This window comes from Morone saxatilis, unplaced genomic scaffold (assembly GCF_004916995.1).
Source record: "Morone saxatilis isolate NCDOM2014 unplaced genomic scaffold, NCSU_SB_2.0 Contig4, whole genome shotgun sequence".
NCBI lineage: Eukaryota > Metazoa > Chordata > Actinopteri > Moronidae > Morone > Morone saxatilis.
Window position 1 is genome coordinate 15,849,266 of NW_023339984.1, and position 5,195 is coordinate 15,854,460.

Here is a 5,195-nt window from a genome sequence, read left to right on the forward strand (position 1 = left end):
TCGGTGGGCAACCACAAAGTATATCACATTTAAAACTTAAAACACGCATTTAATACTTAAAGCATTTAAAACATAATTGTTATCACTGATTAACGTGTATGCAGACTTTTAATATGCTCATTATGTTTTTGCAAAGTAACTATAACTATATCTATGTAGCACTTTTGAAAACAGCAGTTACAAAGTGCTTCACAATTAACTAAAACAGAAACAGATAGTCAATAAAAGCAATCTTCAACAATAAAAACAATAGAATAACAATGTATAATGGTGCCTGGAGAAGTGGGTATACTCTTAATTTATGCCCCCCAATTAAGCGCCCCATCAAGCAAAAGATCAGCCATATACATGGATGGATGACATATGACTGTATATTTAGTTCACAGTTAACATTAGCTACAGAAGAAGTGTATATTGCAATTAATACTGGCCCACATACAGGTGAGATAGCTACATAATTATGCATGTTGAGCGAAGTATTTCTTATTCCTGGCTCACTCCATCCACTCATTAATACTGTACAACTATGTCATGCCTTCACCTTGTTAGGAAAAAACAATCCACTTGCAGAACACTTCTGCACATCAGAGGTGGATATATCCAATGCTGACTGAAAAATAAGTCTGTACACTCTGTATACCTGTGTACATGCACTACACCGCTGCTCATAGATGAGCATACAGCAAGTAAGTAAGAACACAATTTAAAACAAGAGCAGATACTCATCAACAATAAAAAACAGCGTAACAAACAAACAAAATGTGGTACAGACTTAGCTGACCTGAGCTTAGCTGATAGTGAGGGTGAGGCAATTCCATAGAATTGGAGCTAAAACAGTAAAAACACATTCCCTATTTGTTTTGAGTCTAGACCGTTTGACATTTAAGCAGTTGTTCTGCAGATCTGACTAATCTTGGTGCAAAGTTGGGTTATAAGCTCAATAAATATCAGGTGCCATGCCATGGAGGGCATCCAATTAAGTCTAGCTGAGTAAAAACAACAATGTTTCCCTTTGAAATGTAGTAAAAAGGAAATACTTATAATTATACTTCACTACAATGCTTCAGTATATTGTTACTGTGTAAGACCTTGTTTTTCTCTGCTTTCACTCACTCACATAGAAGATGTGGCTTCAGGTCAATTTTCTTCACTGTAAAGCCTTTACTATCTACTGATCAGCAGTACCAGCAGTGCTTTTTCTCTTGTGCATTCCGCACTGTCGCTTCTGTGTTGTTTCACAACAAGAGTTATTGCAGCACCGTAGCCAGGTGATAACTGTACCTGCGCTTACATTTCAAGCGTATGACTGACACTCGCTGGCTGATGCCAAGATTGAACCTGTTTTCTCCAGCCTCAGTAATGACATCATGATGTTGCTGAATGGCACAAGGAAAAGTACATGGAGTTCTGTGAATTAGTCAAATGGAAAAACTAGCATTGGCAACAACAGTGATCCCACCACAACTGCGACCTCAACACATCCTGTCAAGCACACAAGTCCATTCACTGATGACCATCACCCTTATTGGCAACTTTATATATCATATTCTTTTGTCCTGAAGTAGATATGGCAAACTGGGCTGGCAAACAAAGGGACTGGCTATTGTTCCGACAGCCCATTATTCCGAAACCCCAATAGTCAGAAAAATGTCACATTGGACCAAAAGTCCGTTTGTATAGCAGCCTGTTATCTTAAAAACAAAAGCCCACTGCTCCGATGGCCTGTTGTTCCGAAAATACACACTCTCTCGAGTTTGTTGCCCTTAACATAGATATGTTATGTAAGTTATACCAGGCTAGTGTTTCCAGAGCAATTGGCATTTGTTTTCGGGCTAATGGGCTGTCTAAATGGACATTTATCGGACTATTGTGGTTTGAGAATAATGGGCCATCAGAACAAAATATATTTATGTGCACTTGCTGCTTCTGTTGAAGAGATTCAGGGAAAAATATTTCTTGGAAAGTGACAATTAACAGTTTAAACGCAGGCACCATGGAAATTAACACTAGTATTTAAAGCTTTATTAGCCAACTAAATTTGCAACTTTTTGAGTTTACGAGGGCCGCTTCAACACACAGTATTTGCCTCTCAGAGCCTAGGGGCATCCTTCTCTTCCTTCAAAGGAAAACACAGTATATGAAAATGACTCCCTGTTGTTAACAGCCTTCATTGACAGATTTACACGCAACATACAGTAGAGAGGACTCTTTTAGCTCACTGTGTTAGGTCAGACTCCACCAAAAACACACCCAGTACATACTAGCATGCAATATATCATCCTGCAAGAAAAAGCACTCCACAAAACATGCAATGTCACAACGTGTAAACTTTACATGAGGATGCCTTCAGAGATACGCCCGACTTGTGAGCTTTGTCAGCTAGCACTGAGTGTGTCTCCAAACATTTCTGTTTGATGAGTGTTGATAGGTGTTTGCATGTGTCTTTTGACGATCCTTCAATGTAAGTTGCTGTTTCTCCATATTAAATGACTTAATAATATTGTATATAAGAGACATGAAAGTTAATGATTACATTTGTTGGTCTGGTTTGGAAGGAAATCGGAGAGTTGTAAGGAGAAAACTGTCCTCCAGCTATGTAGAAACACAGCTGACTTTGCTTGTAGTTTCTGGACAATTTTTCGTGCTCCATCTTCTAGAGTTGGCTCTATGTTACGATGCAAGAGGTGTAATTCTGATAAATAGATGAATCTTATACATATACAGTGTATTTGTTTTTGTTTTGATATTCCCATAACCTGAATACATTTGCATGTATTTAAATGGAGGATGTAAGGAACTGACTAACCTGTAGTTGTAGTAAATAAGTATGTTTTAATGTTAACATTTTTTGTTTAATTTCACATTAGCTACAGTATATTCAGCTATAATGCGAAGTAGGTCAGTGTTATGTTAAACACTGAAATGGAGCAGCCTCCTGCAGTACGGATCACCATCTGCTGGCACTGCAGGCAACTTCAAATGGATTTTAATACAGTATTAAACAAGTTACTGTGCCTGTGAGGCAGCTTGCTCTGCAGTTGTCTGCACACAAGGTGGTGCTGTGGTTAACTTCATATACTGAGTCACTGTGGGACACGAGGCTAGAGAGAGTAACAGAGATAGAGATGAAAACATATAGATCACAGCAACAAAAAGCAGGAAGTTGTTTGAAAGTGAAGAGTATAAAATGTAAGGTAAAGAAAAATGAGTAGAGAGTAGTCTGATCAATTACCTGCACACACATTCAGCCATGCCCTAGTATGTTGGTTATGTAATGGAGAACACCTAAGAGGTCATATCCTACAAACTCCACATACGCAAAAGGTTTTGTAGGCCTCTGCTCTTTGTATGCCATTTAAAATGTCGGTTTACATCTTATGTTGCACAAAAATAAGTTTCATTTTTGAGGCAGATTGCGAAAATGCATTCTATTGTTTCAGTGAACTCTGCTTTAACCATTGTGTTGCTATATGAAGAAGCTGCTAATGAGACAAACAGTCAAATAGGTTGTTTAGGAAATTGTTCTCAAATCCTCACACTGTTACAAGTGGTTGAGAAGAGCTATTGCTACTATGCAAGCTATATATCAGTTAAATACCTGACACGTTTGCATTCCCCTGATAAACAATTTTTTGACAGTTGTACATTAGTTATGTTGTTCACTGAATTGTTTTGTCTTGTGTATGTTAGATGTTGTAATGTAAGACAGGCAACATAGCAGCAAAGAAAGACAATATTTATCCATTTTTTTGTTGCATTTACAGCCTAATAAACTCATCTGGCACCTCGATGCTCATTCAGTGACACATATGTGTCTGTGCGTCATATGCTCCTGTTGGCTTACAGTACATTGTAAAAACTTTTATGTCTTAAAGTCACAAAAACTCTAAATGATAACAGTATTGTCCTTAAAGAGCTGAACATTTAGATATTTGAATTGTTTCTGTAGCCAAGCTAAAAGTATGCAGAAGCAGTGAGCGACACAAAGACAATAAAATAAAATAAAATAAAATAAAGATAATAATATTCTCACATGAGAGAAGGGCGAAGATAACGATGGTGGACAGGCTGAAAGGTGTGAGGGCCAACTCCCACACAAATGAGATCTAAATAAGAGAAATGTATCACTCTTATCAGGTGTAAATGTAAACAATCCTCCCAATTATTATTTGCCTCATGCATTTCTCAGAAGTAGACGTGTGTGAAAACAACTGCAAAAGAGACATTACACATTTCAATGTGTAAAACAATGTATGTGTCACTGTGAGGAAGAGAGGGTTATTAATCAGACAGACAAATAATGACTTTAGATCATGCAGTCTTCATCAAATGGGCTAAATCATAAAGGCAACTCCAAGTAAAAGTGTTTTATGTTTTAGATATAGTCATGAATACCAACTATAACCTTCGCGCCTATATTACATCGAATACCAATAACCGAGATATCTAATTTCCCCAATAAATTTTCACAAGTAGCAGCATTCAAATTCAAAACAGAAGTTCAGAAATTAATTATATCTGTGCTAGTTAATTTCTACTGGGTAACAATGTAAGGAAGGTTTCAAATAATGCTGAATCATCCTTGCTCTTCTGTCTTTGTGATGTACACTGCAAACCTAAGTGACTGTACCAAGTTGTGTTTAACAATTGTCACATATGTAGGTACATTTAATTATGTTATATTATCTTAAAAACATTACAAATACCAGCTGTAACTTTCAATATACAGTTAGGTCCATATATATTTGGACACTGACACAAGTTCTGTTATTTTAGCTGTTTACCAAAACATATTCAAAATACAGTTATATTATCAATATGGGCTTAAAGTGCAGACTCCCAGCTTTAATTTAAGGGTATTCACATCCAGATTGGAGGAGGAGTTTAGGAATTACAGCTTTTTAATAGCCGTCTCTTTTTCAAGGGACCAAAGGTAATTGGACAATTAACTCAAAAGCTATTTCACGGGCTGCATGGGCTATTCCCTCATTAACCCATCATCAATTAAGCAGGTAAAAGGTCTGGAGTTGATTCCAGGTGTGGCATTTGCATTTGGAAGCTGTTGCTGTGAACCCACAACATGCGGTCAAAGGAGCTCTCAATGGAAGTGAAACAGACCATCCTTAGGCTGCAAAAAAAGAAGAAATCCATCAGAGAGATAGCAGAAATGTTAGGAGTGGCCAAATCAACAGTTT